General features: G+C 39.3%; 1 protein-coding gene across 23 annotated transcripts in view; it reads left to right on the top strand.

The window, feature by feature from the left end:
• Nrxn3 (neurexin 3) overlaps positions 1 to 25,522 on the top strand; it is a 1,577,562-nt gene that overhangs the window by 800,024 nt on the left and 752,016 nt on the right. The window lies entirely within an intron of this gene.

The raw sequence follows: 25,522 nt of genomic DNA, 5'->3' as shown, positions 1-25,522 counted from the left end.
TCTTCTCAGAATTTATATCTGAAGAGGAAAATGGGGGAATGGTCCACTAATCAGTCAGAAGCAAGTTTTCTGGTGCCACTTTATTGGGAACACACACCTAATTGCAGGAGCGATGGGTCACTCCATAACTTTGAAACACAGTACTATTCTTCACCACCACACATTTACTTGAACACCCTTGTGGTTGTGCTTGCCACACTCCCCTGCTGCAGTCGGTCAGTGCTTCTCTGATGGATGGCTGCAGCAGCATTTGGTGTCACTTGGATGAAGTGATGGATGCTTTTCTCTCCTCTACGGCTGCTTGGAGCCAGAATACAAAAGTGCCGGTTAAAAGGTGATTAATCTTTCCTAATAGTGCTGTGTGATGCAAACAGGGCTTTGGCCACCATGTCTTCATTAGCCTTAATCAGAATCCACACTAACTCAGATGAGATAACCAGTGATTTGCTATGGAGCTGGGGGTAGAGGCCTCTTGAGCAAGTGTGGATGGCATGATGTCCATTTGGAAAGGAAAAGGAGAGGATTCCCAGCTGCAAGGATCCATAGGGAAGGAATTAAAGCTGGCGTGTGGTTCCGGGCACTTCTCCTGCTAAGCACTCTGGTTGATGGAGTGCTGTCAGCCACTCTGAGATAATGGGGACGGACACTTGGCAATGGCACTCTTCTTTGTTTCATGCATGACATCTGACCCTAGGGATTGAAACTGGGAATGTGGTTCACTGAAGGTAGAGAATGGATTCTTAATATCTTTGGGAGTTAGATGCATTTCTTTAAATAGCAATTTAGATCTTTATGCCTAGTAACATTCAGAGTCCTGGGTTAGCACAACTGACCCTGCTTGCACTTACAAAGTCTACCTTGAGTGGGAAAGACAGATAAAAAGCAAATAAGCAGAGACAATGTAATTAAATATAATTGCCTTCTGAAGAAGTAGAAAAAAATGGGTAAGCAATGAAAGAGCAGGACAAGGATTGGTCAGGAAGCCTTCACTGAGGAAGAGACATTTGAGTAGCAATTCAGCAAAGCAAGGGATGCCTATGGTTATGAGAGGGGCCATCTAGGCAGAGGGGACAACAAGCACAAAATTTAGTGTTTCAAGTGGTCTATGTTTATTTCATTTTACATATGTTGGCACTTCTCAGGAATCATTCAGTGTGCCCAGGTGATGTTAAGTGAGTTAAAGCAGGTTAAAGCGTCAGGCACACTACCAGTGTTCAAAGGTATGTCCTGCTGCTTCTTACAGTTGGAACTCAAGCAAACGACTTAGGATTTATACTTACATACACGTGATTTCACCCAACCACACTTGTACATTATATCCTATAGCTCCAGGCAAGTCACAAGGAGCATCCCCCTTTCTTGTCCCTTATTTCCTAAAGCACAAGTGTATCAAAAGTTTAATGAAATGAAATGGATTCCACAGGTCGGATTTCACGGCTGACGACTCTGCAGTGTTTTAGTGAGGTTTTGCATCACTGTGACCAAATTACCCTACAAGAACAACTTAGAGGAGGAAAAGCTTATTTGGGGCTCACAGTTTCAGTCTGTAGATGGCTGACTCCATTGCTCTGGGTCCAAGAGGAGGCAGAACATCGTGGCTGAAGAATGGGACAAAAGAAAGTAGGGGATCAAGGAGGCAGAAAGAAAGTAGGGGAGCCTCAGGGTAGATGCACCCTTGCAGTTCACACCCCCACTGACCCACCTTCTCCAGTCATGCCCCACTTGACTTCGAGTCACTCAGTCTACTTGAACTAGGAAGGACTGATTAGGTTACAGCTTTATAATGTAATTATTCCACCTCTGAACATTCCTCCATTGACAGGAGCTTCTTAGGAATACCTCACATCCAATGTATAGCATGCAGTAATGTTGTCACATCTACATATTCTATAGCATATTCTTTAAATACACACATACACAGAAGAGTGACAGCAATGCCAATTAGATGTTGGAACGGTATTCAAATATAGAAAGGGGTAAGATTTGTGAGCAAATGAAATTTTTGTAGCACCTGGCAGTTTGGAAGTTCATATTGCCTCGAGGGGGTTGGTCATTGTCGCTAATCATCTGTAGAGGTATAATGGCAACAGTACCTTTCCAGGGGTTGGTAAAATGCTGCAATTTGTATAATGCTATAATTATCTCCAAAAAAGCTGCACTTATGTTTGGATTTCTGATATCAGTACTCTGTCAGTTTCTCCAAAATACTGGAAAATCATACTCATTAGTGAAATCTTGCTCCTGCCAACAAGACACCTTTTCAACTTTCTCCGCTTGGTAATAATAATAGCATTTGAATAAAGTATCTATTTAATAACTATTAACTAATGCTACCTCGAACATAAAGGTCAAAAGAGATCACACTAAGTCCCTGTGCCTCCTAGATGAAGACATTGAGGTGCAAAGAGGTACAGAGTCCCACTGTGCCAATTGAAAGAAAGCTGGCTGGGCCCTGGGCTGACTGTCTACAAAGCCAGTTCTCTCATACTCTAATTTCTCCAACCCTCCCACCATGCTCCTGTCCTGGAGACCTGGCCACATTCTCTATTAATACCTTGGCTTTCCTCCTTGAGTCCTTTGGGCTCCTTCTTGATAAAGTCTCTATAGTCTATTCCTTAGCATGCATCCCTGCGGCTTCTTCTCATGGAGTCTTTATCCATTTATGTCTCCATTCTTGCATTTTTCTGCTGGTTTTCCAGCCTCCAGTTGCTCTCCACCTCAACCAATCTCCTATCAGAACTTTTTTTTTTTTTAATTTAAGCACCACTTTGACTCATTGGTATTTTATTGTTCAGACTCTCCATGGTTTTCAGTGTAAGGGGCTCTGGAAACTGCCTTCCCAATGCATAGAATCTACCCCACCTCAATCATCCAACCTCATTTTGACTGTGGGGCTAAGTTCATATCCCTGGAGCATGCCAGGTGCATGCTCTTCATAATTTTTTTCACACTCCAGGCCTCACAGAAAGGGCCCCCTCCTTCCTAAACTTTCTAAAAGATCCAGATCAATTCCTCCATGAAATTTATCCTCCCTTCTCCTGGTGTATTGATCTTTTCCTTCTAGAACACTTTCTTAAAACTTAAAAGGTCTATAAAATGGTCCTTTTTATATAGTGCTTCAATAGAAACAATTTTATCTTATGGAAGATGCGGCTTCCTGAGGTTAGATTACTTTCTTTAGTGATAGGTGACTGGATTTAGCTGCAGCTAATAGGAAACGCAACTAACATCGTCTTAACCAGTTGGAGGTTGATGGTCACAACAAGAACCAAGAGTGTGCAGTCCACGTTGGTGCAGCTGCTCTTTCGCCACTGGGGAGTCACACTTTCTGTTAGTTTGGCTTCATCACGCTTTGTCATTGGCTTCTAGTCTCTTAGTCACCATGCAGTGGCTGAAATTCTAGGCGGAAGGAACAGGACAATGGAAATACACATATGTCAACTTGGTCACCCTTGGTCACAATTAACATGCCTCCTTTAGCTAAAAGGGAAGCTAGGAAATTTGGCTTGGGTCAATAAATGGTCTTCACTGAGCCAGTGTATTATGTCTGCCATAGCAATGCTTCGTGAATAAGTCTTACATGCATACAATGCTCCATTCTTTTTTCCTGGAGAGGCATTAAAGTGAAGATGATATGAATATTGGCGAGATTGGCTTTTTATTGAATAGTGCCATGTCTCCTGGTGCCCGTGGGGTCTTGCGTATGTTACTTACATTTCTAAGGTGGACTTCCTCATCAAACATTTGACAGAATAATAACACTGCCTCTTAGAGTCACTGTGATGATTACTTGAGGTGAAGCCCACAGCTTATTGTGTGGCACATAGGATGTGCTCAGTAACCATCATTTCTTCCCCTTTCCCATTTGAGCCTGTGTTGAAGTAGAGAAAATACCATTTTTTTAAATATAAGAATTTAATCAAGAGAGGTGATATCTCCTCCCAGCTAATCCAATAAACTCTTTGCAATAGGGGAAGATATCACCCACTAACAGAACTGCAGAAGTATTTGAGATTTATTTATCTTGTAATTAAGAGAGGAAAGGAAATCTTCTCTGGATGTTTGTGAAAGTGTTGACCCGTGGATACTGAGGTATGTGAAAATAACTCACACGTCTCAGGTGTTTAATGAGGATCAATAACAATTTCTGGGACCATCAGCTCGACAGTCCCATCACCTCAAATCACACACAGGAGCCCTGCTTTTGAAAGGTGACACTTGGTGGGAGGGAATGGCAGCGCGATATCCAATTAGCAAGGTTTACAAGAAAGGCACATGAGCAAGAATCATGCATGAGCCCAGGAAAAAAAAAATATATATATATATATATATATATATATGTCTGTACATATTGCAAAGCACATTCTGAGTTCCCCAACTTCTGCTCTTCATAAAAGAAGAACAAAAATTCCCATGTAATTCACTAAAGCACTTAACAGAAAAACAAAACAACCACATTGACCAAACAAAAGCTTTTGGGTACAGAGGCCTCTATCTGTGGATTTTTTTTAATTAAAAAACTTTTACTTATGTGTATATTTACTTGGAATGTGTTAAAAAATCATAAATTCTTCTTTGATTTTGATGAAAGGAAAGGCAAAATGTTGCCAGATGTTGAGAGGCATAGTAACCAAGTGATTCAATCAGAATTCTCCTATGGGGACACGGACTCTCTCAGTCAATGTCACAGAATGAAATAGTCTCCGATTCACCCAGCAGTGAGTTATTCCATCTGGTTGTGGCAATTAGGAGCTGAAGATGACGGGAAGTTAAATGACTATCTTTACGAAACAAAGTGAAACAGAAAAGAGAACAGCTGGGAGAGTGGATGGCTTGGGGACGTGGAATTGGACCTAGAATAAAGAATCTGTTACCTCCAGTTGCTGGTTACCACGCTGGTGCAGGTTAGTATGAATTGAAGGTTGCTGCTGGGTGACAGCAAGTAGCTGTCACTTGCCTGAAATATGACCATAGCACATATAGGGCAGCCTGGATTTAGGTACCTTGAATGTAATGTCCTCTTCAGTTAGGGGCCAAGACACCAGATTAACTACACAGGCAAGGGGGTCACACGTGAGAATCAGAGGGCCGTAGGTCTTCAGCTTTGTAAAGCATGTCACTGCCAAATCTAGAGTCTTTGAACTCCCTGAGGTGGCATGTGACCTTTCTTTGCCTGTGCTACAAGAAAGCAGATGCATATCTTAACAGCAAATCCAAAGGAAGTTGTGAATCTACCAGCTTTCCCACCTGCCACTGCCCACCAATAATAATAATAATAATAATAATAATAATTATTATTATTATTATTATTATTATTATTATTGAAGAGCTTCCTTCAGACCTTATCTTTGGAGTTGGATAGTCTAGGATATGTTTTTGACTTACTACTTACTCGACTTCTTTTCATAATTTCCATAATAGGGATGATGCTGTTGTCTCCTTCATAGAGTTTTTATGAAGACGATTTGAGATGATAGATATTAATGTTTTTACTAAAACATATGCCAGGTGTCTGATAAATGTTAGCTCTTGTTAGATTGAAGTAAACTCAGTTAACAGCAGAGACGGAACTAGAACCCTGAGGCCTAATCCACTACTCTGGCATTGGAAAACGTGACCCCCTTTGATTTTCATATCTGTTATACCCTTCGTGTTCTGACAGCATGAGGCAGGTAACATAAGATACTGATATCAAATGATTAGGTCTATCCCTGCATGAACAAACAAATGAGCTATTTCTGCACGTGGAGCTCTCCTCCCGCATTCCTGAAATGTCTTGCCTAAACTGCAGTCTGGATCAGGAAGTCACCAAGTGCAAGGAGGTCACAGTTTGGTTCTGCAGCACCCTCCACCCCCTTTGCCAAGAGCAAACTGTGAGTGAGGGTAGAGTCTGACTCCTCATTAGCAAGGGGACGTCTTTGTGAGCAGCTCCTACGTTGAATGGAGTGGATCAAACAAAAGGGATGACAGATTAGGAACTGTCTGGTGGCTAATGTACTGTTTACTGCAGTATAAATGACTGGTGTTTGGGAAATGACAGATGAGGGAGAACACAAGTACAGATGTAAGTGGTTTCCAGGTTGCTGCAGTGGAGGAGACTCATGTTGCCTGGGGTATTGATGGGGAAGGAAGGAGTCATTGGTGGGACTTTCAGAGCCATGAGAAGAGAGTGGAGGTGACTTTCCAGTTAGTCCAGTGATCCAGGAGGTGCCAAAGCTTTTGTGCCACATAAACAAGGTGGTGTGTAGGGGTCTGGTTCTTTTGCTGTTTTCTCACTGTGGGATCCACTGTAAATGGAACTCATTCCAGGCCAAGTGCAGCAGTCTCCCCAGAGAGCAAGCACAGGCACAGGGAGAGCAAGCCCTGAGCAATGCTCAGCCCAGTGGGGAGACCCCAGGAAAAGAAGATGTGGGGAAAAACAGCGAAAAGTGTGCTCAAAACAAGGCGTCAAAGCAAGGAGAGAGAAGAGCGGGCACTGGAGAGCGAGGGGGGGATGTGGGGTGTGGCGAGGGAGAGGAGAGATGGAAGTAGAAAGGGAGGAGAGAATCCAGCATGTGAGTTAATCTGCACTGATGTGTTTGACTTGACTGATTTTGTGAGGTCCAATTTGCCCAAGAGATCTTAAGAAGCCTTCAGTTGAGTCTGCAGCCTGGAGACTCATTATTTGCAAACATATCACCAGCTGAAACTTGGAACATATCACAGGATGTGATTTGTGTCTGCCTTCTGCTGTGTCAGAGGGTCATGTTTATATATTTATTAATTTCTCTTACAAATACTAATGGAGCAGCTATTTGGGGAAAGCTTCACCCTGGGGCTATATTAATGAACTGACAAAAATGCCTGCCCTCATGGATCTTACATATAAACTGGAGAGAATGTACAATATGTGTGATAGCCTATTAAATTATAAAAAAATAATAATAATGGAAACTAAATTGGTGTAAAGGGATAGGGGGTGGAAGGAAGAGGAAAAGCATGTGTACTATTTTTGATAAATGTTTGGTAGGCATCTCTGAGATGTCCTGAGCAAAGAAAACAGTTGCCCATATAGATATCTGGGGAAAAGCTTTCCATCCCAATGGAAGAGCAAGTGCAAGGGTCCTGAGGTGAGAAGGTATAGAGGGATATCAAAGGAGACCAGTACTTCTGGGGAAAAAAGAAAGCAAATGGGAGAGTAGAAATGAGGACAGAAAAGTACAGGAGCTAGACACTGAATGAACCCTTATAATAGTAAGTTGGAATATTTTTTTAAAGGCAACAAACTAATGATATTAAAATATAATTCTAATTGCCATAGTTGTTTGGGGAGACAGCCAGAGTGAATGTAGATGGACCAGGGACAGGGAGCCAAGCTGGTGATGCTGGTGACTTGGACTAAGACAGTAGTTTTGGAATCAGGATGTATTTTAAAGGTAGATCTGATAGAATTTGTTTATGGAGTGGATGTGAGAAATTATTAAAAGAGTATATATATGTACTTATATTTTAAAAATATTTTATTATATCTAGCTCTTAATCCTCTCTTAGTTATTTGATGGGTTTTTTTTTTAAATGAGGCTTTAAGGCAATCATACTAAATTTTAAATTGAATTAAATCAAATGATAGTTACCCAAAGATTAAAAAAAAATGGACTCTTATTTTGGGCTAAACTCTTTCTACGAACATGCTGTGCTTGGCCCCTAGAGTTTGAATTATTCAAATCAACATTTAAAAATCCAGATGTCTGATGTCTTCTAAGAATGTGTAAGATTTGGAGTAAAGAACAGCCATTACCATAGAAGCAGGCATCTGCAGGAACTGAGGGACCATTGCACTTTTCATCAGGGGAATAAAGTCTTCAGTTCCTTACCATTACCACCTGGGCTCTCCGCCTCCTCCAATCACTGCTCCCCACATGGCCCCAGTGGCATTTCCATTTTCTATTTATTCCCTAGTGTATTGTCAGTCTTTGAAAGAGCCATTAAAGATAGTCATGAAGGTAGTCAAGGGGGCAGGACCTCAGAATTACTGTAAGCAGTGTATAAACCCATAAGCAACCCAGGTATTGTCTGTAAATCCAATTAATGTACATACACATATGTGTGTGTATGTATTTTAATCTTACTAAATTTTAATAGTCTGTATGTTCTCAGTTAACAGATACTGAAAGTATAATTGCTTTGAACTGATTTGTTCCTCTTTTTTTTTTTTTTTCTTTTTCTTCTTAAATGAGACTGTTAAATGTAGAAAGCTTGAGGGCAGCTGATCTAGGGCATCCCTCAACTTTTCTAATGACAAAAGGGAATCCAAGTAGGGACAGTTATATGTCCCAAACCACTCAGCTAATTGATGGGCAGCAGGACCCAGGTCTCCTAATAGACTTCCCCTAGGTCTTTTTCAGTGCTTACTCACAAACCCTCAAACCATGAAGATAGAAGGCAATGATTTTGAGAGTTTTGACTTGAACATCCTTGGTTCTATTTCAGGGAGGGAAAATTCTAGTTTGCAGATGGATGGGTGGGATTTTCTCCCTGTGTGAACAGACTGTAGGGCAGAATTTCTCAACAGCCACACTATTGACATTTTGGACTGGGTGATTCTTTTGCGGGGAGGTTTTTGCTGTGTATGATGGGCTGTTCAGAAGCATCCCTAGCTTTGACATACTAGATGTCAGTGGCATCTTCCCTGCTCCCAATACTGATGTTCACAGTAAAAGTATCTCCAGGCATTGTCTACTGTCCCTTGGAGGGACCCAGATCCTCTTCAGTGGAGAATTACTGGTTCTGGGCAGACAACTGCTATTTTACCCATTCATTCAGAGTCCCAGGGAAGGACCTTCCATGCTCAGCAGCCAGGCATCCTGCCGACCCAAGAGCCATGCCTGGGCAGCTGCTCAGATTCTCCCATAAGTCCTCAAGGGCAAGGTATCATTGATTTACAGCCTCCCTCAGAGACCGGCAGCTTTCACAGTTTGGTCCTTTTTATTATAGATATCTCTGTACTTATTCACTTTCAAAAGACTCTTACTGATTTCCAATACCTTAAACTGCATGGTGTATGGCTTTTTGTCTATTTATCTATTTACCTCTGTTAGTTTTTAAAACTTTCTTTTATAGGGCTTTTAAAACAATTTTTTCCTTTGCATTTTTATTGCTTTTTGTGCTTCTGCATGTCTTTTTGATCCCATTTTGGTGGGGAGACTGTCTGTCTCTGCTTGTATCGATATCTTGCTACTGATATCTGTATTTCATTTTATGGGTTAGACTTGGTGTGTATCTTCTCAGTCCTCTTTGTTCTTTTAACAATTGTTTGTGTTTCTGATTCCTGTGTTGACTTTTGTGAGTGTGTGGCCACTTGTCTTTTTGTCTGCCCTTTCTGTTTGTTTCTATTCAGCTATTTTTATGACCCCTTCCCATTTTTGGAGAATGATGGTATATGTTCATGATATTTCTGTTTGAAATTGCTGTTTTCTCAATTGCCTTCACTCCCCATTTCTGCCTTTCCTTTGGAAATGGCCCATCTGGACTAAGTTCCTATCAGTATCTCTTTTCTCTGGCTAGGAATTTCCTCAGGCATATGATAGAAGCTTTTCTTTCTGTTAAATGTTAATTCTAAAAGAAAGATAGGGAACGGACTTCTCTGTTAGCTGCTTTATTTCATAGAGTTTAAATTTTATAAAATACACATCTAGAATGTTAAATTCAGGAAAGTTTAAATAGTTAAAATTTCATAAAATCAGCATCACAGAAATACATTTTAAACGATTCTATATCATAAACAATTATCTGTGAAAACTCGTGTAATACACTTGAAGTCTTCTATTTTTCTAATCCTGTTTGAAATAAAATCAATGATTTGTAAGAGAAGTTGTCATATGAAGTTTCCGAAGAAAAAACTATACAAACAGGATTTAGGGATTTGCACATTACCTCCCTCTTCCTTGGCTCCTGAAGAAAGCCCCAGCCAAAAATGAGAGCACCACAGAGTTCACAAGGACAGGGAGAACTAACCCATCTTCTCAATTCTGTAAGAAAATGAGAGTTGTAATAAACTTGCAAAACAGATTGGAATCCATCTGGTGTAGCCAAATTAATCCTCCTTTAATGATTGTTTATATTGTGTATCCAGAATCAAACTCAGTATCAAGAGTTAATCAATTACAATTTATAATCATTTGGGCTTCCTGAAACAAGAGGGAATTGCAAATGGAACAAAATTTATTTTATAGCATAAACATGTTAAAAACATGCCTCTTAATTGGACCATATGTAAATAAATCAAACTATATCTCCAATTTTTATGGTCATTGTTTGTTGGTAATTGTGGTCCTAGGGAAAATAATGGCTGCTGAGTTTGCAAAGCTATGTGAAGAGGGCTCACATAGGTTTCTGAGTACTGGCTTCCCCTCAGAACAATCAAAAATGAAATCCTGAAAAAAAATTAAAAATCAAATGGGAAAATATTAAGTGGAGGGACTGTTTCTCTTCTCTTTAGTTTAAGATAAGTTTCTTTGGCATCCTGTTTGAATGTCATTAACCTTAATGATTTATCATTAAAAAGTCAACTAGAGGCAATTAGTATTTGGAGGGCACTTGATATATAGATGGGAAATCTGTTTTCTCTGAAACATCATACATATCTTCATCAGCCTGAAACTTAATGAAATTCTCAGTGATAAAGTTGAATTCAATTTAATTCCCTCAAATTTCAAGCATCAAGTTGTTATTGAGTACTTATTTCTGTGGTCATTTTGCTAGAGCTGGGGAGAAGACAGTTATTCAGACAACATCCCTATGTTTACAGAGCTCTCAGCTGATTATGAATCCCACATATTGTCAAATGTCACTGACTGAGGTCATACCATTTCTACCATCTAAGCTTAACAGAAATGACAAAAAATGGTTAAAAAAAATTGCAAATTGCTCTAACCTACCAGAATCTTGGATAGGAAAGGTGATATATCAACTAACCCCTTTGTTCTTTTAGTTCCACTTTGATATTTTGCAAATCTACCTACTCACTGAGGCTCAGAAACATCATAACTGGGTTCTCAGCTTTTACTCTTCCTCCATTAAATTCATTCTTCACACCACAGCCAATTCTTTTTGATATTTGCTGAGCTTTACTAGAAAATATTGGTTAAAACTAGTCAATGGCTCTTCATATCTTTCAGACAAAATCCACACCTTGTCTCATGACATTTGGTGTTTTTCCTGCACAGTACTTACCTGGAGAGAGAAAATGGAAGGTGATGTTAGGAAATTAAATACCAGAACTTGAGTTCAGATCCTAATTATCTTTCTTGGTGTTCATGAGCAAGTGATTTTAGCACTGTAGAGTCAAGTTATTTAATCTCTGAACTGGGGATGATAATGTCACCTACTGGATATGTTTGTGTTAGTGAAAGTTAGGAAGGTGATTTGTAATAACTGTCACCTATTTTTGTCACCAACTCCTGAGATTTATCCCTTCACAATGTTCTTCTTTCCTGCATTACTGAGTTCCAAGTATGTGCACATGTTCCCTTTGTCTTTTTTCCTTTTCTAACTCACACTTGATCTTCAGGGCTCAGACTTTGACCTCTGCCAGGAAACGTCTTTGACCACCCTTGCACTGCGGGTGAGTTATACTGAGTTGGCCTCTATGCTAACATTGCACACCCTGGGTTTACTATTTTACTTTTCTTCTCTCACATCACACACACCATGAGGGCAGAAACTTTGCCTTCTAGTTTAGAATAAATTGTCTTTGCAGCTTTGTTCCATGGTGCAGTGCCTGGCTCAGAGGAGGCGCTCTGGAATCCTGTCTTCCTTGAGTGAGTGAATCTACTGAAAGGATCAACCTAATGCAGGTCACATTCCCGTATATCTGGATGTTGGGCTTAGATATTTAGGAGTGGGCGGTTATTGCCACAGAACACTGGTATCTTCCAGATGTTCTTAATTTTCTTGGGAACAATGAATATGTGGTCAAGTAATACAGGGGCTTGGGGATATGTCTCTTGTAAAGAGTTGAGTTTTTGAGTAGACCCGCTTTAACTGCAGTGGATGAACAAATGCTACTTAGAATTTCAAAGTAGTTCAGTTATAGAACCTGATTTTATTAATCTGTTGGAAAACCCCCAAATACTGTCTTTTTCAAAATTTTTTTAGTTATACATGGACATAATACCTTTATTTTATTTATTTATTTTTATGTGATACTGAGGTTTGAACCCAGTGCCTCACATGTGCTAGGCAAGCACTCTACCACTGAGCCACAACTCCAGCATCAAGACACTGTCTTAAGGAACCCAGCTTGGGGAAAAAAGGCCAAGCTATAAGAATTGCTGTAACCAAGACTTCTCATTTTTCTGCTTGGTCCTAGGATTGTTTCAGGAGGTTGACAGAGGTCCAGTGAGGCATTCAGCTGTGGGATAGAGACTAGTTTCAGCTGAAAATTTTATTGGGCATTAACTATAACAAGTCAAAGCCATTCTGTGATATAAAATTGCTTGAGTTCCTAGAATCTGGTGCTGTATAGGTATTTCTTTTCTGCCTTCTGTGGTATTCTCTGAACATGGAGATAGGCCATGGTAAGCTTGTGTTTATGGGCATAATATAAATTTTTAGTATTTATTCAAAAACATCTGGGTTACTTGTTAAAATTACTATTTCTGGGGCCTCAACCTGGACCTAATAAATCATTCAGTTTGTGAGTGATAGACTTGTAACCAACATTTGGGTTGAGCCCCACTGTGATTTTTTTATACTTCCTGAAGTTTAAGAAAAATGTTAACTATTTGGTTCAGAATAGAGGGCACTTCAGAATTAGAAAGTTTTAATGGATCATGACTTATAAGTTGTGCTATTCAGTTTCCTAATACAATAACAAAATACCTGAGGAAATTAACTTATGCAGAAAAAGGCTAACCATGATATTTCTAGTCCAAGAAGAGGGTGGAGCACATGGCTGTGGGTCTCTGATAAAGTAGCACATCATGGAGTGAGCATGTGGCAGAGCAAAGCCACTTGCATCATGAACCAGGAAACAGAGAGGAAGGGATTGGGCTCCATAATCTCCTTTAAGTGTATGTCCCCCAGTGATCTAAGAACCTTCCATTAGGCCCTAACTGTGTTTCACCACCTTACAGTGGTTTCACGCTGGGAACCAAGCCTTTAAGACTTGAACCTTTAGGAGACAATCATCCTAAAATATAGTACAAAGTTATTTCTATGAAGGCATAAACCATCACATGTAGAACTATTACTATCAGCATGGCCCTTACTTCATATAGGTACACATATAAACACACTGTATATGAAATAAGAATGTTAAGAGAAGACATTTAAAAGTTTAAAGACAGGTGTTTTATTTTGCAAAAACAATTATTAGGCAAGTTGCTTAACTGTCTGAGCCTTGCCTTACCATCTGTGAGATAAGAATCATGGTGTCTGCCCTTCCTCTGCATTTGGGAGTGGGAGAGTCAAATGAGAAGGACAGAAAAGCAGGTGTGAAGTATCAGGTACTGTGAATAACAAGGTATTGGGATGATGCTTATATATTAATTCGGTGATGCTATTGTCTTGTTCTACATAATAGCATTTTTCTAAGTAACCTACTTTGGTTTATTGCTCTGTAAGGTTTCAGAGTACATTTTGATGACTGAGACTTTAGAACACAAAATAATTTCAGATTTATTAAAAATTGAACATGATTGTTAGAGGTAGGGGAAACCTTTGGGATTGTGTAGAACTGAATTTTAGAGAGCATTCACTTAGAATCTGACAAAAGCTAACTATTAGGAATCATTATTTTAAACTATTCTAAATGATTCCCCATTCTAAGCCAATGCTCTGGAAAATGAATAAGAGACTCATTTATGAAACTAATCCTTTTCGTAAAGTCATGTGGGGGAAAATTATCAAGTCATCTCATGTCTAAAAATTGTTCCTCAGATATACAGAGCACCTTAAAATAAATGGGTGGGGCTGGGGCTGTAGCTCAATGGTAGAGCCCTTGCTTAGCAGGCATGAAGCCCTGGGTTTGATTCTCAGAAGAGCAAAATTAATTAATTAATTATTAAAATTAAATAACTGAGTGAAATTCACAAGCCATAATAAAATTTATTAACTTTAGCTGCTTTACACTTTTAAGAAAAGGACCCTTATCTCTTATTGATATTAACCATTTTTTTAAGTGGAAGTAAATTTTCTAAGTTCACTCTATGAAAGGAAAATGGAAAAAAGCCAGCAGACAAGATAAATTTGACATATAATAGGTAAAGTCGAAGTTATATCCATGTATGGTGGCTGAGAATGAAGATACTGAGATAAATTATTTTAAGTGAGGACTGTCCTTTTAATAGGCCTCACTCCCTGACTCTGTCTCATTTTTCATTTTCGCGAGGTTCTTAATGTATTCTTTTCATTATATAAAACATGCCGTATTTGGCCTTTTTATGAAAACGTATCTGATATTCTCCTTTGACAACCATTCATGTGAAAAGAACAGGTCCTATTTCTGTCCATCGCCTACATATTCATAGAAATCATGACTTCTCCCCCTAGTAAAATGCTTATAGAGCATCTTAATCCCAGAAAACCAAAGCATTCAGATCAATAACTGTATCAATCCTGTTTTTCTCTGTCAAGTGACACATATGGTTGAGAGCCCTACATCCCCAATATAATGCAATCTAAGTTATACAATTTCCACTTCTACAAAGGGGAACAGGTACATGTGAAATAAAATCACTAGCCTGGGGTACATTCACTCCAAATTCTCAGAGACTTTCTGTTTCTCTTTTTGTCTCCAGTTATATGTCTAAATATTATTACCTTTATTTTTAAAATAAACTTTATTTTTCTAGTTATTTATTTATTTATTTTAAGAGTGGATAGCTGAGCGAAGTGGTGTACGCCTGTAATCCCAGTAGCTTGGGAGGCCAAGGCAGGAGGATCCTTAGCAAAACTGAGATGTTAAACAACTCAGTGAGATCCTGTCTCTACATAAAATACATAAAAGAGCTGGGGTTGTAGCTCAGTGGTCAAGTGCCCTTGAGTTCAATCCCCAGTACCAAAAAAAGAAAAAAATAAATAAAGAGTGGATGTATGGAGCTAATTGTTCCTCTGCTGTTCTATGAACTATATGTACCTGTGCATGCATGTGTGTGTGTGTGTGTGTGCGTACGTGTTACTGTGATAGTGGAATATTAGTAACTTGGTCATAATTTCATCCATCTGAATTTAAATCTTTCCAGGAAGGAAAAAAAATTATCAGTCACCCATGATTTTATTTTGCTTGATATAATCATTTCCTTTTTGAAATCTGAAATGTATTGATGTTTTGCTGGTAGACTTTCTGTGCTAAAAAAAAAAAAAAGTATTTTATTCCACACTGTTAGGTGCTTTAAGACATGCATAAGAAACATTATTATAAAATTACTGAAATTAGAAATCAGTGGGTTGTTCATATTCAGCAAATACTTTTCCGACTTCTAGCTTCTTATAGCATCATTCCAAGATACCAAATGGTCTCCCTTGTTTAAAGCAACGTCATGCCTGACTTTTCAAATTTAATATGATCTTGTTCTGATGGTTTTCTGAAAACAAGAAAAACAATTTCTAAAAGCAAAAGGAGGGTGTGCCAGTCACTTGCCTCACAATGACAGTGTTGCCTGTGAGAGAGAGCTTGGTACCCTGTGTTCTGCTCTCTGTTTGTCCCTATCTCTGAACCCTGGGGTGAATTATAGGCAAATATAATGACAAACAAACAAAGCAAATGTGAAAATGGAGGTCATAGAATTTGGAAGGAAGTCAGGACTGAAATGCATTATTATTTTTTTGTGTTGTTTTTTGTTTTTTAGTTTACTCCCTTCCGCCGCCCCCCCTCCTCCCCAGTTTTAAGAAGTTACAACAAGGAGCAGCTAAGGACAGATACATTGACAGCAGATTGTGGTTTATGATAGTGATGGCCCCAAAGGGATTTGGCTTCCTTGCTGATATTGAAATAAATTACTCAAGATGTATACTAAGAAGGACAGATAATAAAATATCTGGTGAAAGTTCTGGTTACTGTTTTCTGGTATTGTTGACTATCAAAATGAATGGAAGGCAAGAGGGGACCTGACAAAGTTATGTGGGTTAATGTTACACTCTGTATGAATGACAAAATTTCCACTTTTCTTGGATAAGAACATTTTTAAAGCATCTCCAACAATTGCTGGCCACTCTTTCAACCCTTTTTCCTGACTTCCAGTACCTTTTGACTTAATCTAAATTCCCAATATTTTTTTAGGTGATGTCACATTAGCTTATAATTTGGGTTAAAAATATCTTTTTTTTGACATGAGCCAAATGGAAAGTATTACCTCAGGTTCCTTATCCCAAAACAGACAGAGCTTTTGTGCAAACCCTGGTCCCAGGAGATCTCAAAAGCTACTGTGGAAACTTCACGGAAAGACTGGGAACTTTGAGCATGACCAAGGTACCACTTGAACACATGCATGCACAAATGTATACCTTCAGGAAGCTCTCAAACCTATGACAAGCATTTCTGCCAGTGACAGAGCACTCAGGTGTCCAATTCCTTGGAGTACTTTAGACAAGTCTTCGTAATTGTGATACATGAATGCCACATTTGGTATTTTCTGAGCATCAGTTGCTACCTTTTAAATCTACACGTTCATACCAGCTAGAAATAAAATAAAAATAAAATGAATGTCTTCTGGTCACTTAGAATTGGAATGAAGGAAGAATGCCCTTGTCCTACAAGGTACCTTAACTCTGAAGGTAAAAGAGCTTGTGGCTTCTACCTGTGCTAGAGAATAAAGTGTCCTGACGTCTCTCCTCCCTCCTTTCTCTTTGGTGTTCTCTGGCTCCCTAGTGCCACATTGAGGGGAGATTCACTCCTAAAAGAGTGTGTCATTTTAAGTTGACTTTCTCGGAGCTGAGCTAAGAGCCATTGCCAAGGCCAGTGGGTGTAAATTCAGTCCGCCTGACGGGAGATGAAGGGCTGTGGGATTTATGACTTATTTGAGTTCTCATATATCACCCTCTGTGTCGCTCGCTTATGATGGCCCTGCCAAAAGATAAAGAAGTGTAGGACGCTTGGTACGGGCTGTGGTGACAGGCCAGGGACAAATGTCTCTGTTGGGTAAATTGATTTGAATGGCTCTAGTGAAATATCAGGTTAGGCTGAAAATATGATTGGGTTTAATGATCCTGTTGATTTCACACACTGTCGTGATTCCAAATCCTGGACAAGTTAATTAAGGCACTCTCTGGTGGGGAGTATGGATATGTGTGCATCCATATAATAACTAGTATCAGTAAACACCACCAGGCAAAACCCAGACTTGAGAGCATGTGATATATTGAATCCCCATTGAATATTGGAAATATTACTTGCAATTTATAGGATATTTATCTGGGAAAAACTGTTGAGAATGTTATTTCTTCTTCTACACCCTGAGCCAACAGGCAGAGACCTAAAGGCATAAAAATACATAATGAAAAGACAGAGAACAGACAATTTATTGTATCCTGAAAAAAAAATTTAGTGAGCAAACTTAAAAAAAAAAACAGTGAAGAGATAATTTTTTGCTTTATGTGAAAGTAGGTTTGTGTTAGACCACTAAACCAAAGATTAAATCATTGGACCACTTTTCAATTATGAAGAAAAACATTGTTATATGATTTTTTGAATGTGGTTATTTAGTTAAAAACAATTAGGTTTACATTTCTTTAGCATTTAACATTGTTCCTAAATTTCTGAATCTGCTTCTCGCAATAAGATGCTTTCCTTTCTGTTTTTATTACCAGTTAATTATTGTGTCTTTTTTTTTTTTTTGAGCAAGAAGGACTGATTCCAACTTCCAAAAGTGTTGCAAAAACACTTTATACTTTTCCTTTGCAGAAAGATGTCCTATTTACATCAAAATACCTTCCAAGGAGAGCTTTTCCTTGATGCTGAGTGCTAAGCAGAAACCCCTGGCTACCTGGCCATCTCTTCCCTGGGTCTATATTGAAGTCTGGGCAAATTCTCCATCTTCCTTCCTTTAACCTAATGTATTTCTTTATTTCAGTGGTTGAGAGTTCTGAAATACCATCTTTAATGGGTGTGGGGAGAATGGTATATTGGGTTTAGAGAAGAATAAAACCTATGGTTCAGTGTGTTCTTCTTTTAGAATAAAAAAAAAAAAAGCAAGAGTCAGCATCTGAGAGTGTTGTGCTCATATGTCAATGTTCTGTAGAGTGAGATCACCAAAACCAGGCCTTGTCTTCTGAGGAGGGGCACCAGCGTGATCGCAAAACTTGACTGTGTCTTTGTGGAATATAGAACTGCCCCCATCTTAGAGGTGGTCCTTAAGATGGCACAGACCTGTCCTCTTCCACCTTTTCATCTCTGGGTGACTTATCACTAACCAAAAAAAAATCTGTTTGCTCAGGTCTCATTTTAGGAGATTCTCTTTATCTCGTTTAATGGACATCACAACTCTTTTGTGGGCCTGGTTGTTCTGCTAGTTCCCAACTCACAACTATTGCAACACAGTTTCCACTCTACACTCATATAGACTTCTCTCTTTATCTCCATTTTTGTTTCCTATGAGAATATCTAGAATCAGAAAGAATGTAGAAAGCTGTCCAAAGGCAGTTTTTGTCCCAGTTGAGCCTGACTCCCAAACACAGGCTCCCCATCCTACCACTTGGCCAGTTGCTACATTTAGGAGATAAAACATTTGTTTGTCCAGTCCCCTCTCTGGACTTGGGCCTTGCCACTCCCCCTCTGACCTCACTAGTCATTCTGACCTTCCACAATCTGGGACTCCTGCAGGCCTTTGTCTGTAAGGCACCTTTCCATGGTATTTTTATAGTCTCTCTGTCCTCCTTTTTGGTTCTCAAATCATATGGTACTCCCTACAAGTGAGCTGTTAATCTCAAATGACCTTCCCCATGTACCCTCTACCACATTACCCTGATGATTTTCTTTATAGCAATGATTATTGGTTATACTAATGATTAATTTGGTTATTGATTGACTTATCAAATATCCATCCCTCTCACCTTCCTCCACCAGAATATAAACTCCATAAGAGCAGAAATCCTGTATAACTTGTTCACCCCTGTTCCCACCAGTGTCCTGATCATAGTAGGCCCCAATAACTGTCCTATAAATGAACAAATCCCAGATTGAATAAATGTTCCTGGAAAAACAGAATAGCTAGCAAATAATTATAATGCTACAAAATGTTTATTAAATATTCCAACAAAACTTTGAGCATAATGTGTGGCTATGCAGAAAATAATGGGTGAAGAAGGCTGCGCAGACTGCAGGGGGACATTAGAGTGTCACTGGAGGAATGCAGAGATGAGCTGAGCGGAGGACTTCCCATAGAGACACAGAGCATTCCTGGAGGTGTGATCAGAAATAGACATGGCAGGAGAAACACAGACAGAACCATAAAAAGACCAGAGTTCAGGTCCTGACTTTCCCTTTTAATAGCTGTGGATTTTGGACCATGTATTTAATAAACATTATTTTTAAGATGCTTTCTAAATTCCAGGCACATTACCATCATCATTTCTCCCTCTCAGTTTCCTTGGCTGCTGAGTATATTAATCCATGGTTCAGAGGTTTTTGAGAAATAATATATGTCAAGGAACCTGAGGTTTAGCAGGTACTTTCATTCATAGTGATTATAGCTGAGTTTAGGTGACCTGCTAAATTTGGAAATGGGTTATTTAAAGTCAAGGAGCAGATCCATTACAATACCATAATTAGAATGGATAATCACATTTGCAGAAAATGGACTATACAATGAGTAAATGTAGTTTATTCGTTAAGTGTTGGGCCTTTGGTCAGGGGAGATAAGTTCTAGTCTTCATATAACCTTGGGTTCGGGTACACAATCAAAAAAGAAAAAAAAAATTATTCCACTTATCTATGTCTCAGGATTCTTGTCCTTAAAATTATTATTATTATAAAGATACCTGAATGCTAACGTAAGCTCTTTGTGAGGTTTCCATAAGGAAAGTAAAGATCTCCTCTTTCTAGAACATTATGCTTAAGCAGAAAGGTGCTTTGTGAAGTATTATAATGGAAGTAATATGAAAAGAAGAGCCAGCCATTCAATCATTTCACAAGGCAAAGGTGCTACCTCAAGTCATAATTCTAATACAAAGATCTCTAAGAATTAACTAATGATGCTGGGGTCAGCCAGTACTCCTAATGTCCTATGGCTTGTCACTGTGAATTGTGGTGTCACTTAGCAAATGCCTGCTTAAAGAGAAGAATGAGAGGGGAGGGGGCATTTGAACAGTGAGCCACTAGAAAATGGTGAAGAAATCCTGGAGTGGAGAACAAAGGGGAAGAGAGAACAAGGAGAAAGAAAGTACAGAAACAGATTGGCATGGCAAGAAGAAATGGGGGGTGGAATACAGCTACAAAGGGAACCCTGGCTTCTCAATATATTCCACTCCTCTTCCTGGTGGTGTGGCTGCCTCTTTGAAATGAAAACAGTCATGTTGGGGGCCTGTTAATCTTCCTTATATGGACACAGTTCCCTGAATATTGCCTCCTATCTCAAGAAATCCTACCTGCAAAATTGAAGGGCTTGGATGATGATGGTCTTTCTCCATTCAGTGGTAAACAGTACATGAGCTTGTTCTAGATTCAGGCAGAGGCATCTTGTGGGGGGCAAAAGAACTGAAATTCTAATCTGCTACTACCCACAGCAACACTGGATGTAGTTTTAAACACATGGCCCTTCTATCATCTCCATTTTAGAGATGAAAAACTGAGGCTAAGACTAGGTGTTTTTTTTTGTTTTTTTTTTAACCTGGGGTCACATGACTTGTGAATGATGGAACTGGATTTAAATTTCATGCTTATTTCTTATTTCATACTCTGCATGGCAGATTACTCTGGTCTGGGTGGGGGCATTTTCTAAAGCATTTTTCTTTTATATCATGTAGCATATAGACATAATAAATAGGATGGGAATATATAGTATTATGAAATACAAGATTATCTTAGAGAAACCTTTCCTTCCTTTCAATTCTTAATGTTGGCTTGAGGATCCTAATAGTGGAGGACGGTGAGTGTGCCCTTGTGCTGGGATAGCTAAACTTACTCGCTTGAACAGCATAGTTCTGTCACCTGGACTACTACAAATTCTCCTGATACAGTTTGTCCTGGGGTTGTGGAAAGGGGTCGGCTGGTACAGGGGAAAATATTCAAAATGCAGAAAAGGAATGTTTTTTCTTTTCTGGTAAGATTTTTACATAATTATCACTGCAATAGAATAACTGGCTAAAGTCAGAAATCTTTTATTTCCACTCAGTGAGCAGCCTAAAAAACTTCAGAACTTATAGCACAAACACTCACCATTTCATTTTTCCCCCCTACCTCTTAAAACCGTTCATCAAGAATTCCTTTTTTAGAATAATCCTGTATTAAATCAAGCAGCCAGACAATGAAATGGGAAATAAAGAAAGTGAAACAGTGGGAATTACCATACAAATATTGAATTCTGTCAAAGCCCTTCCAAGTGAATTGGTGAGTAAGCACCTGCACCTCACCGCCCTCTGGGTTCACTTTTTGCACCTGCCTTTCTGGTTCATCAGTTTGCTGCCATCAATGCCACCTTCTTATGATCCTGGGCAAATATCTGTTTTAGTTATTGGGAGTGGCCAGTGGATTTGAGAGCCAGAAAGCCTGTGGCGTCAGCCTGGAGGCCAGAGGGCTGTAGGTTGATAAGGAATCAGATCAAGGATTTTAAAGGTTGACAACCTGCTTGAGTGAAGTCTGTTTATTCTGTGAACCTTGACAAAAAGAAACTGGAGGATTTGAAAGTACGCACTCCCCCAGTTTCCCCAAGTCTCTTATTTCCGAGGATTATTTCGCCAAATGGGTTCATTTGTCTCCTATCACATTGGGGCTTGCGGTATGGACAGTGGCGGATGTGTTGGTCCTGAGCAGGCTCCTCTCCTGTGAGGTAAAGCAGGCTGCTGCTCTCCTATAGGGGACAGCAGTATGGTCAAAGGGGCTTTGTGAGTGTGCACCGGGAGTCTGACTGTCCAGGTTCTGTTTCTGCAGAGTGTCAGTCTTGTCATTAGGATGACAGAGTATGGTTGAGAGAGACCTCGCACATCACAGAGAAATTCCAAGTTCTTTTCTGAACACAGCTTGATGAGCTGCTCTCAGGACTGCCCAAGCTTGACACTCTTGCCATGTGGACTGGTTCTTCATTGTAAGGACTGCCGCTTGCATTGTAGGATGCTTAGCCGCATCCTGGACTCTATCAGATTCCAACACTATCTCCAGATATTACTAAATGTCTTCTTGGGGGCAAAAATCACAACAGTTGAGAACCATTGACTTAGGTTTGGTATTTGTTGAAATAAGTTCACTTATTTTTTTTTTCTCCTTCTTCCTAATTATGCTCCCTAAGGCAAGGTCATCTTTTAAGAGGCTTAACACAAATCTCTGATTCTTTTTGACAACACATGTTGCACTTTAATCTTTTAGTGGCTTATAGTCCCCAAATGTGAAATAGGAAGGTGAAGAAGGAACTAGGCAAAAAGTATATACACAATTTATTTTAGCCAATATTTGCTGACTTAGGATTTTTTTTTTTTTTTTTTTTTTTTTTTTTTTTTTTTTTTTTTACCAACAAGCTGTGTAGCCTTGGCCAATTGAAAAGAACAGAAGAACAGCACAGTTACATGTCCCCTTTCCTTTGTGTCTTGGTGACTGTATCTTATTCATGTTGTTGTGTGAAGATGAAATGAGATAAAGTAGTGAAAGCTCATGGCACAATGGCTGGCACAATGTGGAGTGCTCCATAAGTGTTTGCTGACAATTATCATTATTGATTTTAATGTTGTTAAAGATTAATTGGCTTGTATTATTAAGTCACTATTAATTTTTCAAAGAAATATTTTCCGCTTTTTTAAATCTCTATAAATAGACTCACAAGAGCATTGTGAACACACATATGCGTGCACGCACACACACACACACACACAAACACAGAGCTCTCTGGTTCTACACACTATCTTTGGACAAATCCAGGTCATTCTCATTAGCCCTCTTGCTTATTCTGCTTCTACTATTACTGCCCCCAGCTTTTCCTCAAGATTTTTCCTTCCAGAACCAACATCCAATGAACCACAGATCATTTTCTTGATTTGCAGCCTGGGCACCAATAAGAAAATTCATTTGCTTCATTCCTTAGACCTTGCCGTAAACATCATGGCATCTTTGAAAAGAAAACAAACTCTATGGGCTAGAACTTTAAATCTGTGTCTATAGTAGCACAGAATATGGAAAATGAGAAAATCCTTTTTTTTTTTCCTGCAGAAGCAAAGTGACCTTGAGGGAGCATCAGCTTAGTGTTCACTTCCCCCCCACACACACCCCTCCTTCTTTACCTCCTCCCACTCCCCATTCAACTCCTCAACAACCACCGATCACTCTGCCCTCCTGCTCCAAATTTATGATCAAGAACAGGCCATAAACAGAGAGGGCCAGTCCCAATCCCAGGAACTGCACCTTCCTGTTTGCCAGAGGTGCGACAGCTTGATGGGGCTGTAAAGAATAAGCCTGCATCACAGGAGCCCCATGAATCATGCTCCACCATAATGGCAAGTGAGGACTGCTGCACTAAAGGCAAGTGACTCACAGCCCCAGGCAGGGGCTTCCCCATAACTGCCCAGATCCAAGCATCCCTGTGAGTGTCCTCTGATAGCGTGCCCTGACAGTTTGCACTAACTCCAAGTCCGATCCTTAAGGAGCAGGGGTTTATTTTTTTTTTCCATAATCCATGTGCATTGGTGAAGACTACTCTTATTTGTGGATGGTCAGAGTGTTATTAAGGTGCCCTGCAAGTGATACTTCTATGAAATGTATTTGGGAACTAAATCTGCATCTTTTGACTCCTTTTATACCCATAGTTACTTCTTAGTGTGTATGTTTTTGGCCAGTGATTCTGAAATCCCACAGTGCATGGGAGTCACTGTGTGACCTTATTCAGTGTATGATTCAGTTGATCTGGGTTGAGGCCCAAAGGTTAGATATATTTATGTATGTATTCACTCACTCATTCATTTTGCAGTGGTGGGGGTCAAACCCAGGGATTTATGCATGTTAAGCACACACCCTACCACTGAGCTACACTTTCATTCCAAGAGTTTGCATTTTTCTATTAAACAAACTCGCTGATGATGCGGATGACGATACTAGTCTTTCAAGCACAGTTTGGACAGTGAGTTCCTGAAGTGTTTCAGGACTTTCTATTTCCTCCTATTTATTTCTTCACTCATACATTGTTTTTCCTGGAGTGGCACTTGCCAGCTTGAACAGAGGATCTATCTAACTTTTACTAGGTAGATAGCCGTAATGTAGTTAGTTCGTTTTGTGAAAAACTAATTTTCTTTATGCCCATGAAATATTAGAAACTCTGGAAACTAGAGTATTTTAATTAGCTTTTTTGGGGGGGCGGGAGACTGTGACTGAAAGAACTGACAAAGAACAACTTGAGTGGAGGAAACATTTATTTGAAGGCTCACGGTTTCAGAGGTCTCAGTACATAGACAGCCAGCTCCATTCCTCAGGACCAGAGGTGAGGCTGAACATCATGGTGGAAGAGTGTGGTGTAGTGAAGCAGCTCACATGATGATTAGAAAGCAGGGAGAGAGATCTCCACTTGGCTGATACCATATATATATACCCCAAAGCCACACCCCCAGTGACCCCCATCCTCCAGCCACACCCTAACTACCTTCAGTTACTACTCAGTCAATCCCTATCAGGGGATTAATTCATCAAATCCCTCCCTACACACATCCAATGATATGTGACTTGTAGAAAATGCTTGAGCTTTGAATCAGACAACCTGGGTTTAACTCAGATCATCTGTTGGTTGGGTGGTTCAGGCCAAGCTGCTTAACTTTGTGAGGATAAATATCCTCTCCAAAGCTAATATACACTTATGAGTGTATTTTTTAAGATGATTAAAAATAACACAGAAATACCAAGTACAATATCAGACACATTAGTTGCTCAAAAATTTTAATTCTGTTCTACCTATCTTTGCAACCTTGAGCCATGTAATGATTTCCTGGAGAGAATACAAAAGCAGTAAGCATGAAAAAAGATGTCAGTTTATTGGATTTGTTCAAAACTAAAATTTTCTGCTCATCAAAAATTACCTTTAAGAAAATTAAAAGATTATAAGAGACTGGTAGAAAATGTTTCCAGGGCACATCTAAAAGTGGAATATGCAAAGATCTCCTATAAATTAGTAACAAAAAAAGGGGCAGGCTTGAATAAACTCTTCACAAAAGAAGATATATTAATGACTAGTAGATTCATGAAAAGATGCTTCATGTATTTAGTAATCAAGGAAATATTAAAATCCCAGTGAGATATCACATCAAATCCTCTAATATAGCTAAAATTAAAAAGTCTGATGATATTGTAAGTTGTGAAACCTCAGAACTAGTAGGATTCTCATTCTTTGCACTCAAGTTGTAAGATAGTAAAACCGCTTTG

This window comes from Marmota monax, unplaced genomic scaffold, assembly GCF_021218885.2.
Source record: "Marmota monax isolate L192 unplaced genomic scaffold, Marmota_monax_Labrador192_F-V1.1 WCK01_AAM20220418_F8-fsc00017, whole genome shotgun sequence".
Lineage (NCBI taxonomy): Eukaryota > Metazoa > Chordata > Mammalia > Rodentia > Sciuridae > Marmota > Marmota monax.
Note: the sequence above shows the minus strand (reverse complement) of the source record. Positions and strands in the feature narration are given on the sequence as shown.